Source organism: Enhydra lutris, unplaced genomic scaffold, assembly GCF_002288905.1.
Source record: "Enhydra lutris kenyoni isolate GAN:26980312 unplaced genomic scaffold, ASM228890v2 scaffoldscaffold17, whole genome shotgun sequence".
NCBI lineage: Eukaryota > Metazoa > Chordata > Mammalia > Carnivora > Mustelidae > Enhydra > Enhydra lutris.
This window is the reverse complement of record NW_019154101.1, coordinates 49,723,253-49,738,029: the sequence shown is the minus strand read 5'-3', so window position 1 is coordinate 49,738,029 and position 14,777 is coordinate 49,723,253. Positions and strand designations below refer to the sequence as shown.

General features: G+C 38.8%; 1 pseudogene; it reads right to left on the bottom strand.

Annotated features, from left to right (window-relative positions):
- Positions 1–13,485: 13,485 nt before the first annotated feature.
- Positions 13,486–14,029, bottom strand: LOC111147865 (annotated as a pseudogene).
- Between the last annotated feature and the right edge of the window lie 748 nt (positions 14,030–14,777).

The window sequence follows — 14,777 nt, the reverse complement described above, 5'->3', positions numbered from 1 at the left end:
CAACACTTCTTACTTCTTGTCTTTTTGATTCTAGCCATTCTGACAGGGGTAAGGTGATATCTTCTTGTGTTCAGACCTGTAGAACTGGGAGCTAATGAATTGGTATTGTTTTCAACTGCTAAGTTTGTGATCATTTATTATGCAGAAAAGTGGCCCATTTCTCCTGTATCTTCACCTCCTTCTTTGTAGGCACTATTCTCAGAGAAAAACAACTTGCTTTGAGACATGTTCATTTTTATCAGGAGTATTTTATGGGTATATTTTTTGACTAATGTATCCCAGCAAAGTATAGTCAGGTTTCTAAATTTTTCCTTTCTATTTTTTTTTCAAAAGCTTGAAAACATTTTGAGCATAGGAAAAAAGTCTAGAGAATCTAGTAAACCACTTTGTATGCATTATCAGGGTTAAGAAATAAAATACTACTGACCCATATAAAAACCATGTGTACTCTCACCCAGAGTCCTGTTCTCCTCACTTCAGTTATTCACCATCTTGAATTTGATGTTTCTCATTCCACATTTGTTTTTATACTTTTAAAAAACATGTATGTATCAATATATAATATACTTTTTTGCGTGATTTTTAACTTTACATAGATGACATCATGTTGTCTGTTACTTTCTGCAAACTGTTTTGTTTTTTTTTAATCAATATTGTGTTTTTGTTAACAGTTTTATTTTATTTGGGTACCTAATATTCCTGGTTGAAAGCTAGACAGTCCCTCACCCAGGAATTTATAAAGATATTGGGAAGAATGACACATAGACACCAAAGGATATGAAATAAAGCTTCTTACTCACACAAAAAGGTCAAAAGGAGTCCCTAAGGAGAAGGGGTCAGGTTCAGTCAAAAGTGAAGAAAGAATGAAGCCAAAAAAATGGACTGGGCTCTTATGCTGGGTAGGAGATGAGACTAGGGAAGGGTTCTTTTGTACAGGCTCAGCTTTGGAAGGTCTGAACTGCCCACTGTGCAAAGGGTGAGAGTGGTGTGCTCTAGCTGTCTTATCTAGGTTACCTAGATATGGCACAGACAGAGAAGAGGCATGAGGATCTAAGGGCTGTCAATAGTCAGCCATTAAAAACAGAGGAAGCCTCCAGCTCCTGGGTGACTCAAGTTGGTTGGGCCTCCCACTCTTGGTTTTGGCTGGAGTTATGAACCCAGGGTCATGGGATTGAGCCCTGCTGCAAGCTTCTTGTTGGAGTCTGCTTATCCCCACCCCCTCTCTCTCTGCTCCTTCCCCTTTTCACATACACACACTCTCACTCTCTCTCTAAAATAAATAAATAAAATTTTTAAAAAAACAGAGTAAGGCTTTTTCTTACAGCCATGTTGGGAAATACAGTTCTAGTTAGCTCATTTTCACTGTATATTTTGTGATTATATGACTATTTATCAGTTCCTCTGTTGAATATTTAGGTTAAAAAACTTAAAGACTTCTCTATTTGTTTATTTGATAGAGAGGAAGAGAAAGAACAAGTGGGGGATGGGGAGAGCGGCAGAGACAGAGGGAGAAGCAGACTCCCCACTCAGCAGGGAGCCCGTCACAGGGTTCCATCCTAGGGTCCCGGGATCATGACCTGAACGAAGATAGACACTCAGCTGACTGAGCCACCCAGGCACTCCTGAATACTTAGGTTTTTTTCTAATCCTTAGCTATCTCAAACAAAGCTGCAGAGAACAACTTTTTTTTTGCATGAGTCCAGGTATATAGGAGAATTTCTGGGTCATAGGGAAGGCGTATTTCCAACTTCTCAAGATACTCTCAATTGCTCTCTGAAGTGGCTCTGCAAGGTAGCATTCTTGTTACCTGTGTATGAAGTGCTCGTTTCTTCACATCCTTCCTAATATTTGGTATTGTCAGACTTTTAAATTTTAAATAGGTGTGAAATAGAAGCTGATTTTTTATTTGCATTTCTTATTTACCAATTGCCAATAAGATTAGACATCTTTTCCTATATTGTTCATTCAAATTTCTTATTCTATACATTGACCATCTGTCCTGCCCTTTGATCTTTTTTCTATTAGGATATATTTTTAAATTTTATCTGTAGAACTGTTTTTACATATTTTCACTACTAGTCCTTTATTACTTCTATGCTTTGTAAATAAATTCCTTCACTTTGGGGTTTATCTCGATTTCATTTATAGTGTCTTTTGGTATACAGAATTTTTAAATTTTAATTTAGCCTAATTTATTCATCTTCTTCCTTATGATGTATAATTTTTAAATCTTATCTAAACCATCCTTTCCTAACCTAGAGTCGTAAAGACATTTTTCTATATTTTCTTCTAAAAGTTTTAAAAATTTTTCTGTCCACATTTATATTTTTATTCACCTGAAATTTGTTTTGAGGAAAAATATGAAGTAGAGATTGAGGTTTTTTTTTCTCAGTATGGAAAACTAGCTATTCCTGTCCTATCCCCACTCATTTGCAACACCTCCTCTGTTTCATAACAAGCTTCTATATGGAAGTGGAACTATTTATAGGCCTTCCATCAATCTATTTGTTTTATCCCTGAACTAGTCTTACCTTGTCTTAAACTACACTATCCTAAGTACTGTAGCTTTAGAAAAGAAGATTCATGATTTATTTTGAAGAGTGAATCCCCTTGTTCTTCAAAATTATTTTGGTAATTCCTGGTCCTTTATTCATTCAAATGGACTCAAGAATAAAGCTGGTTAACTTTTATCAAAAATGTCTGTTGGACTTTGGATTTGGGGAGAACAGATGTCTTTATGTTATTGAGACTTCCATCTGTGAACATTTCTTTCTTTATTATCTTTCAAAAGTTTTCTTTTTATTTTTCTGTTATAAAAGTCTTTACACTTGTTAAAGATTTATTTCTAGATACCATACATGTTTTGTTGTTATTATAAATAACATCTTTAAAATTATATTTTTGAACTATTTGTTGTTGGTTTGGAGAGATATAGTTGGTTTGCATAACCATTTATCTCTTGGTTCCTTTGGATATTTTTGTGTAGAAAATCATATAAGTTCAAAATAATTACAGTTTTGTGACTTTTTTTGAATCCTTATATCCAATTATACAATTTTACTGTACAATATTATTATAACAATACAATATGCAGTATTACTTATTCAATATTACTATACAATATTACTATATATAATATTACTATATAATAAGATATTAACTATATTATACAATATTATAATATATTACTATGTATACAATATTACTATATATAATTGTATATATACACTATACAATATTACTATATATTACTATATAATATAGTATATTATAGGGTATATTATATACAATATAATATTACTAAACAATATTACTATATACACTATTACTATTGTAATACAATATTACTATATATAATATAATATACAATATTAACTATATAATATTACTATATATAATATTACTATAATTATATAATATTACTTAACTATATAATATTACTATACATACTTAACTATACAATATTACTATATATAATATAGTATATGGTAGAGTATATTATATTATATGATATCAATGTAATATATAGTTGGCTCTTGAACAACATGGATTTGAACTGCATGGGTCCACTTATGTGCAAATTTTTTCCAATAAATACATTATAGTACTTTAAACATAGTTTCTCTTTTTTATGGTTTTCTTTTAATATTTCCTCTAGCTTTATTATAAGAATACAGTATATAATACATATAACATATAAAATATGTGTTATTTGATGGTTTATGTTATTCATAATGCTTCCAGTGAACAGTAGGTTATTAGTACTTAAGTTTCGAAGGAGGCAAAAGTTACACGCAGATTTTCATCTACATGGGGATCAACACCCCTGACCTCCATGCTGTTCAAGGGTCAATAGTATAGACTTAGAATACCCATATGTATGTGCTATTACTATATTATAGCTATATTATATAATAATATATTGTTATATAATATGCCACTTTTATAATTATATATACTAATTATGTAATGTAAATATATCATATACCTATAATAACACCCTGACACTCTTGCTGACAGATCCTACAGGAAGAAAAGATGTCTAACATATAAAGGGCTCCCTGATTATTTTTTAGTGAGAAGTCCAGGAGCTGATTAAGTAGCTCCATTCAATAGTTCACTATGAGAATTAGGTCTGTAAATCCTTTCCAGTATTTGCCTGAAATAAAATTGAATATACTGTTTATCAGGATCCATTAGCTTAGGCTCTGCATTTAAAGTCAGTTCTCCAGAAATGGTAATAATTTTGTATTGACCCAATGAACTTTACTGTTAAGTGTTCCTCAGAACCAAAGACATAACGTTAAGTATAAAGGGATAGTACATTAGTCTGTTCAGACTTCCGTAACAAAATACTAAAGACTGGGTGGCTTAAACAAAACACCACAGACATTGGTGACTTGAACAATAGAAATTTATTATCCCACACTTCTGGAGGCTGGGAGTCCTGCACTGAGATCCACAGGGTCAGCTTCTGGTGAGGGCCCTCCTCCTGGCTTGTGGATGGCCACTTTCTTGCTGTGCCCTTGCATCATGAAGAGACAGTAAGCTCTAGCTTCTCTTCTCAAAAGGATGCTAATTCTTTCAGATCAGGGCCCCATCCTTAAGACCTCATTTGACTTTTAATTACTTCCTTACTCGACATGCAGTCCTATGGGGGTTAGGCCTTCCACAAATTTTAGGGGGATAAATTGGTCCTCTCCATTCCCTTTGTAAAAGATGTACATACTTATAGCCTGACAGCTGCTCATGGCTAGAAGCCTACTCACTAATAGGCCCCACACTACTATTCTCATGTGGTGAATGGTGAGCGTCTTAAGAGTCAGTTGCGTTGGGGGCGCCTGAGTGGCTCAGTCAATTAAGCATGTCAGAGCCCCTAGTCAGGCTCTCTGCTCAGTGGGGAGCCTGCTTCTCCCTCTGCTGCTCCCCCTGTTTGTGCGTGTTCTCTCTTTGTGTCAGATAAGTAAATATTTTTTTTAAATCTTAAAAAAAAAAACATTTGTATTGATTCCCAAACTTTTTCATACCTGTTGAACCTGTTATTTTAATTATATTATTTAATCTGCAAACTAATAAGTACAAAAGTGAAAAGAAGTTACTGTGAAAACTCAACTGTCAATTCCTGGAAAGATTCAATAGTTTTATTTTATTTTTTTTAAAGATTTTATTTATTTATTTGACAGACAGAGATCACAAGTAGGCAGAGAGGCAGGCAAAGAGAGAGAGAGGAGGAAGCAGGCTCCCCGCTAAGCAGAGAGCCCGATGTGGGGCTCGATCCCAGGACCCTGGGATCATGACCTGAGCCAAAGGCAGAGGCTTTAACCCACTGAGCCACCCAGGCGCCCCGATTCAATAGTTTTAAAAATGTGGTGAAAATACTTGACAAAACAATTATAAAAGATTAGAAAACACTAAAAGTCCAGAATCTGCACCAAGGGTGTTTCAGAAGTGGCTTTAGTTCTCATTCCACTTTCAAGAAACTGAGAGTGGACAGTGTGAAAAACACAGTATGCATGTTTTTTATGTAAATCTGTGGTCCTGGTATCCCTCACATCAGCAGATTCAAAGAATAGATTTCAGTAAGGGCTGACAAGTCATGTGCCTTTATACATTTTATGATAAAATAAAATGACAAGGCATGTTTTTATGATTTTGAATTGCCTTTAGCAACCAACTACTTTTCCTAATCACACCAAGAGAACTTCTCTTATAGTTGCGACACCTGAGTGGCTCAGTATATTAAGTATCTGCCTTCAGCTCAGGTCATGATCCCAGGGTCCTGGGATCAAGTCCAGCATTGGGCTCCTTGCTCACGGGGGTGTCTGCTTTTCCCTCTGCCTGCTGCTTCCCATGCTTGTGGTCTCACGCTCTCTTGCTCTCTTTCTCTCTCTGGCAAATAAATACATAAAATCTTAAAAAAAAAATAACAACAATAAAATGTCTCTTATACTGCTGATCAGGGCTAGATTGGAGCATGATTAGTTCACTAGGGACTGACTCAGAGTAAGCCACAGATTTCAGCACTGTGTCTCTTGCTGGTGTATCTCAATGGCCAGCCACTGACCTATATACACAGAGAAGGCACCTGCATACCAGCAGTCAGAAGGCTGTGCTTGTCAATCATGCCATTAATTTTCTTTTTTGAAGATTATTTATTTATTTATTTGACTGGCAGAGAGCACAAGCAGAGGGAACAGGAAAGGGAGAGGGAGAAGCAGGCCCCTTGCCGAGCCGGGAGCCCACTGGGGGGCTTGACCCAGGACTCTGGGATCATGACCTGAGCCGAAGGCAGCTGCCTAACCGACTGAGCCACCCAGGCGCCCCAGTCATGCCATTAATTTTTGAAGCGAGAAGGTAACGTGGTGAGCCTGCTGACAGATACTGCTCCATAGAACCCTGGAACAAATAACACCAGGGAAAAATCATCTCTAGGGTATTGCTTTTCGCTTGAGCTGTAGTGATGGAAAGAACATTAATTTCTTAACCCTTGCACCTGTGGCATGTCACGTGCTGCATGATGGTAAATACTGACAGGGCTTTAGAGGAGCACACTATCTTTCAACCAGGAAGTTCATAGTTTTTAACAGATACTTGCCTTTGAGGACGAAGGGGTAAATAGGAGCGAGTTCATATTTTCATTTTCAAAAGAGACATTACACTCAAGAGAAGCTCAATTGTTGACTCAGATCCTCTTATGATTCTCCCAGTTCCCATCTTACCGAATCTCCTCCAGCAGGCCCACAGAGTCCGAAAACTCTTGGCGTGGTCAGGTTCACCATGCCCTACTTGTGACCCTCCACGTGTCTGCCGCCTGAGCTCTCCCTTTGGAGACAATGTTAAACAGCTGTTGGAGCATTGCCTCTCGGGCAGTGTCACTACTCCCCTGCCTTCCCAGCACAACTTGCAGTTAATCCAAACAGGGCAGAGGCTGTGAGAATGGGGAGAGCCGCTTGAGCTCAACTCTGACAGGGCAATGATTGCCTTGAACTACGAACTGCTGACCATAATGTTTCCAGACTTTGTGGTGTTACCAGCATCACAGTGACAAATACATTAAGTTGACTGAAAGGGCTCTTTGAATTCTCACCAGAATGGGCAAGTTATATGCAAGGGGGCATGATACGAACTTATGTTCATTAAGATTAATCTCTGTGACTGGCTCCATTGGATTGTCTAAGTGAAAATGACATGGGCTTACAGCAGACATAATTAGAGGGAGCGGAAGACAGCGCTGAGAACTTTCTAAATCAGCGTGAAGACCGTGGTAGAACAAAAGATTCTTGGAGCTGGGAGAAAACACTGGAATCCATTTAGCCCAATGGCTTATTTTACATATTAAGAAATAGCCAACATGTTTCTCATTAGGAATACCACTGGCATTTGGGTGGGACAGTTCTTTGCTCTGAGAGGCCATTCTACACATTGTGGGATGTTTATCATCCCTGGCACTTGTCCACTAAATGCCAGTCACCCCTACAGTCATTGTGACAACCAAATGCCCCCACAACCTTCCCAATGTGTCTGCGGGAGTCGTACCTCTCCCTGTTGAAAACCTCTGAGCCACGGTGCTCATAAACAGCCAGGAAGCATGTGGTAATACAAATGATTCACTGATAATGCTTTTTAAAATTTAATGAGTGTGAGAATCAACCAGAAATCTGGTTAAAAACGCAGAGCTGGATTCTGCATTTCTAACCACCTCATAGGTGATGCTAGATCGTTAGTTCCTGGATCCTGCTTTGAGTAACAATGAACGAGGGATCTAATTAGGAGGATGTCTGCACTGTCTTGGTATTTTTACTGGTTCATTTCACACCTGGAGTTGTGGCCAAGGAATGCCCCCAAAGGGTATCTGCTCTTTGTATGGGCTTTTCAGGAGATCTGCTCTGGCTTTGCCCTAGAGACTTAAGAACTCTGCCTTCATTTGCTCTTCTCCTGGGTGACCTGATGACAGATTGTCTTTGCCTCCCTGCACAGCAGCCTTTAGACTGTCTTTTTGTTTCCAGAGCCCGACTTTCTGTAAGACACTCTTTTATAGTCATGTGCCCTCATCCACCCAGCTAAGGCTCCTAGAAGCCCTGATGAGACCAAAACCACGGTCCCTGCTTGCTAAATGAGCTGGCAGAGGTGAATGGGGCCTAGGAGCGCCTCTGAGCTGTCGCTTAAGTTGGTGACAGAGCCAGCCAGAGCCAGTATTTCCTAACTCCTGGCGTAGAGATCCTCCCCAGTAGCCTCTGTTCTTATTTCCTTTCTAATCCTATCATTAAGTGAACTATGTATCACACAGCGCATGTATTTAACTTATTAGGAAACTGCCACCCACTGTACTGTGGTAACAGGGTTTCTCATGGGTCAGTTTCCTGGTTGAGGCTCAATGTAGGGAAACACTCTTGGAACAGGTAACAAATGGCAATACTGAAAAATAAGTTCTGGTGGGCACTGTTGTCATTTTCTTTTTCCATTCCTGCCATTTCTGTGCCTCAAAGGGCAATCCACATGACAGATGGGAGAGAATATTTTTAAGTCATGTATCTGATAAGGGATTGACATCCAGAATACATAAAGAACTCCTACAACTCAACAACAAAGAAACCAACAAGTCAATATAGAAAATGGGCAAAGGTCTTGAATAGATATTTCTCAAAAGAGACAAATGGCCAAGAAGCACATGAAAAGATGTTGCAACCATTAAGGACATATAAATCAAAACTGCAATGAGGGGCGCCTGGGTGGCTCAGTGGGTTAAAGCCTCTGTTTTCGGCTCAGGTCATGATCCCAGAGTCCTGGGATCGAGCCCCACATCGGGCTCTCTGCTCGGCAGGGAGCCTGCTCCCCCCCCACCCGCCCTGCCTGCCTCTCTGCCTACTTGTGATCTCTCTCTGTCAAATAAATAAATAAAATCTTAAAAAAAAAAACACAAAACACTGCAATGAGCGGGCACCTGGGTATCTCAGTCATTAAGCATCTGCCTTCAGCTCAGGTCATAATCCAGGGTCCTGGGATCCATCCCCACATCAGACTCCCTATTGGGCAGGAAGCCTGCTGCTTCCTCTCCCACTCCCCCTGCCCCTGCTTTGTTCCCTCTCTCGCTGTCTCTCTCTCTGTCAAATAAATAAAAAATCTTTAAAAACAAAACAAAACTGCAGTGAGCTACCACCTCACACTTACAAGGAATATGACTGGGTTAGTTTGCTGGGGCTGCCGCAACCAAATGCCACAGCCAGGGGGGCTTAGACAGCAGAAACGTATTTTCACACGGTTCTGGAAGCTAGACGTTCCGTTTCTTCTAAGGCCAGACTCTCCCCTTGGCTTGCAGGTGGCAGCCTTTCCCCTCTGTGCTCACGTGGCCCTTCCTCTGCGTGCACACACCCTTGGTTTCTCTCGGGATAACCTAATCTCTTCTTATAAGGACACTAGTCAGATGGGATTAGGGCTAACTCTTGTGACCTCATTTTAATTTAATTACCCCTTAAAGGCCTTATCTAAAAATATGGTTACATGGTGATTTCCTGGGGATTGGAACTTGAACATATGAATTTTTTTAAAGACTCTCTTTAAAAATTTCCCCCGCCCCCGCCCCAGGGAGGGGAGGAAGAGAGAGAGAGAAAATGCTTAAGGGGGTTAGGGGCAGAGCAAGGAGCCCAATGTGGGACTCAATCCCAGGACCTTGGGATCATGACCTGAGCTGAAGGCAGAGCTTAACTGACGGAGCCATATAGGCGGCCGAACATATCAATTTTGGAAGGACATAATTCAGTCCATAATGGCTACTACCAGAAAAACAGAAAATAACAAGTGTCAGTGAGATTGTGGGGAAATTGGAGCCCTTGTGCACAGCTGATGAAAATGGAAAACGATGCAGCTGCTGTGGAAAGCAGTCTTCAAAAAATTAAAAATAGAATTACCGTCTGATCAAGCAACTCCATTTCTGGGTATATACCCCAAAGAGTTGAAAGCAGGAGCTTAAAGAGATACATGTGCACACATGTTCACAACAGCACTATTCACAATATTCGAAAGGTGGAAGCCACCCAAGTGTCCATCGAGGGGTGAACGGGTAAAGAAAATGTGGTGTACATGCACAGTGGAATATTATTCAGCCTTAAAAAATATTCAGCAAGAAATTCTGACACATGTTACAACATGGATGAAGCTTGAGGACATTAGGCAGTCACAAAAAGACAAATACTGTATGATTCCACTTATATGAAGCAGTCAAATTCATAAAGATGGAAAGTAACATGGAGTTGCCAGGAGCAGGTAAGGAAGCAGAGACCAGGGAGCTGTATTTAATGAGTACAGAGTTTCTGTTCTACGCGATGAATGAGTTCTGGAGATTGGCAGCACAACAATGCGAATCTATTTAACTCTACTCAACTGTATGCTGGTTAAAATGGGAAATCTTATGTTGTGTATATTTTACTACAGTTAAAAATAAACAAAAAACAGCTTTGGCAATGATGGAAGAGGAAAGCCATCAGAAAATGGGTGAGAGGGCACCTGGTGGGCTCAGTTGGTGGAGCATGAGACTCTTGGTCTCAGGGTTGTGAGTGCAAGTCCCACATTGCATGCAGAGATTACTTAAGAATTTAAAAAATCGTAAAAAAAAAAAAAAGAAAAGAAAAAAGAAGAAGAAGAAGAAGTAGAAGAAGAAGGGCACCTGTGTGGTATAGTTGGTTAAGCATCTGACTCTTGATTTTGGCTCAGGTCATGATCTCAGGGTTGTGAGATAGAGCCCCATGTCACACTCTGCACAAAATATGGAGCCTGCTTGAGATGCTCTCTCCTGGTCCCTCTGCTCCTCAAGCTCATGGTGTCTCCCTCTCTCTTTCTCTCAAATAAATAGACAAATCTTTTTAAAAAAATAAAAAGTAAATGGCTGAGGAGCTTAATGAAAATTTTAAATCCTTATAAAACCATTTCATTACTAAATGGAGATGTTTTCAATGACTTAATTTTGCTGATACAAACCTGTTAATTATTCCTTTTTGGTTGCGCAGAAATCTGCTGCAAGGCAGGAATGGACTTGGTCAATCCTGACCTCTTCCCAGACTTTGCTCAGGAGGCCATGCAGCATAATGCCTAGAATTAGACACTGCTCTCAGTCAGCAGTGACAAGCATCCTTGGGGACTCAGGAGCTCCTCTTGTCCCTGCTGCACATCTGCAGAATTCTCTATGGGGCAAAACAAAGAGTTTTGTCCAGCTGTGCTTAAACTGTAAGGACAACAGCATAGAGATGTCAACTTGCAAGCTGTTCGATCCGGAGAAGGTTACACTGGTGGTAGCTGTCAATGCACTAACTCATAGCTCTAATACCAGAATTGTTTGTTACCTATCAAGCCATCATCTTTGACATCCAGTGGAAACTGAAGTCATTGCTTGTGTAAGGCCATGGGGAAGTAGGAAATGCAAAACCCTTACAAAATTGCTTTACATTCCGAGTAGACTGATTTTTTTCTTTGGGATTTGGCTGGTATTCACACCATCTGCCATTTGCCTGTACCATGTTATAGACAATCTGTAATCTTCTCCAAGACATAAATGAGAGAGTATGAAATTCACTTTAATTGCATACTATTCACTTTTAATTAATTAATTAAATTTTATAGGTATGATCAATAAGGCTTTTTCTGAGTGACAAAGTTCTTTTATAATAAGCACAATGAATGTTAACATTTATGAAGAGTCTAAAAGAGATGACCAAGTTCAGAATGAAGACAAGAGAAATTTATTTAAATGACAAAAATTTGAGTTCCTACTACACCCTTATAGGTGTCGCTATGTTTTTTTTTCATTTACTCATTTATTACTTTATTCATTCTTCACATATTTTAAAGGAATATAAAACTATTTATTGACCACTGTTTACCAGTATTTACAATAAAGTAAACAATATACACTTGGATACCATTTTGATTACAAAGTTATTGTTTTTCCTGGTTTCTGCTGAGCCAGTAAGTAACCCAAATACTGAAAAGATTGAGCCTACATGTCAAGAATGAATTGGGGTAAAGAAAAAATATGCAGGTTAAGAATTTGGATTATAGGGGCGCCTGGGTGGCTCAGTGGCTAAAGCCTCTGCCTTCGGCTCAGGTCATGATCTCAGGGTCCTGGGATCGAGTCCGGCATCGGGATCTCTGCTCGGTGGGGAGCCTGCCTCCTCCTCCTGTCTCTCTCTGCCTGCCTCTCTGCCTACTTGTGATCTCTCTGTCAAATAAATTAAAAAAAATCTTTAAAAGAGAAAAAAAAAGAATTTGGAATATAGAAGTCTGTCCACCCATTTATTCCAGCAGGTGCTAAACTGCCAACATCTCTAACCATCTGATTATGATTAGTTTCCATGAACGAAGTCTTAGTCCATGAATCATGACCTTTTAGTCAATACAGCTCAGAGATTTCAACTTCTTTTTTTTTTTTTTAAGATTTTATTTATTTATTTGACACAGAGAGAGATATCACAAGCAGGCAGAAAGGCAGGCAGAGAGATAGGGAGAAACAGGCTTCCCACCAAACAGAGAGCCCAACATAGAGCTCCATCCCAGGACCCTGTGACCATGACCTGAGCTGAAGGCAAAGGGTCAACCCTCTGAGCCACCTAGGTGCCCCGAGATTTCAACTTCTTGCAAAGGAATGGTTCACTAGAAGGAACCTTTAAATGTCCATTTAACTAAAGTTTCGCTTACCTAATTAAAACACATGATGAGTCTAGTTTTGTCATTTGGGTGGGGAGGTTGTTGGTGGTGATAAAATTTTCCTTTCAGGGATCTTGCAAATAAACTTGGGTTTATATGACTGTAGATAAGGATATGGATGCTGATATGGCTGCTTTTAAATTATCCAATTTAAATTATTTACATTATATTTAAATTACAATTAATTGTAATTATAATTAATTACAAAATTTGAAAGATTAAGGCTTCAGGAAAAACTTCAGTTTAAATTTAAGTGATTTATTTCTTAAATAGCTGAAAATGATAGCTTCCTGGAACATGGGCTTATCTATGGTTATAAAATGCTGGTTTTGTTTTGGTGAATGTTAAAAACAAAAACCAAAAACCACTTATGTATGTATTTTAAGAATACACACAAAAAACCCCTAAATAAATAAAAAACCCAGAATGGTCCTTAGGCATATAGGAGTTAAACACAAATTCTGACCGAGTAATGACTATGAAGATTTCCCCTAACATTTAGAAAAGGTGTTTTCTAATGCAGGGGGATAATATACCAGGGTCTCAAATATTCTTTTCTGATAAAGGAAGCAACTAGAGAAAGCTTTTATTTGTTCAAAGTAACCAATGCTATAGATGCAAAAACACCAACAACTCCCCCAATACTACTTCAAAACAAACATATCAAACTTGATTTTCATTAGAATGTTATTTCTTCACACTAATAAATCAAAAAACAAAGACCCAGATTATAGATAGATAGATAGGTAGATAGATATAGATATAGATATATATAAAAAGCAACACAAACAATTACTGAGCTTCATCTTCTGGACAAGAATGCCAAGTGAGTCTCTCTTGACAAAAAGCAATTACAATCTGAGGACACTTCATATTTGCCTCTTTTGCCAGCACCAAGTCTGCCTCATCAGACTCTTTCCATTTTATGAGAAACATTAATTTCTCTCTGTCTGTGGCACCAATTATTCACTCAGGATCAAGACCTCTGGCAAAGCCTCTTGATATCAGCAGCATCTCTGTTCTCTGATTTGCTATCATCAGATTCACTGTCAGATAGATATTTTCTTTTTTACCATTTTTTTCTTTACCAGCTTTTTGAGAATTAAGAAATGCTTCAATGAACTCTGGACAATCTAAATTTTCTTCAGGTTCCCAAGTATTGTCAGCATCTGTAAATCCCATCCACTGTAGGAAATAATCCACCTTCCCATTCACTACACGTCAGTCCAGTCCTTTTTCCACCACAAATTCTTCAGGCTCTGCCTCTTCTACATTTTTTACTTTTTCCATTCTGTTTCTTTCCCATTTTTTGCAATGTAGCTTTATTGGAGGCCATTTTTTTGTTGCAGAATGAAGAGCTATTATTCACCACCTCCAAGCTGCTCCAGGTTCTGGGTCTGCAGCATCTTGGGCCCTGGGTACCTCAAGCTCCAACCACCTCAAATATCTTTTTTTTTAAATTAACATATAATGTATTATTTGTTCCAGGGGTACAGGTCTGTGAATCATCAGGCTTACACATTTCACAGCACTCACCATAGCACATAACTCCCCTAACGTCCATAACCCAGCCACCCTATCCCTACCCACCACCCCGCCAGCAACACTCAGTTGGTTTCATGAGATTAAGAGTCTCTTATGGTTTTTCTCCTTCCCCAGTTCCATCCTGTTTCATTTGTTCCTTCTAGTCGCCCCATGACCCCCTGCCCTGCCTCTCAAATTCCTCATATCAGAGAGATCATATGATAAGTGTCTTTCTCTGATTGACTTATTTCGCTTAGCATGATAAACTCAAGTTCCATCCACATCACCACAAATGGCAAGACTTTGGAGTATTTTCATGGCTGCATAGTATTCCATTGTATATATATATACCACTTCTTCTTTATCCATTCATCAGTTCATGGACATCTAGGTTCTTTCCATAGTTTGGCTATTGCGGACATTGTTGCTACAAACATTCAGGGGCACGTGCCTCTTCGGATCACTACATTTGTATCTTTAGGGTAAATACCCAGTAGTGAGATGGCTGGGTCATAAGGTAGCTCTATTTTCAACTTTTTGAGGAACCTCCATGCTGTTTT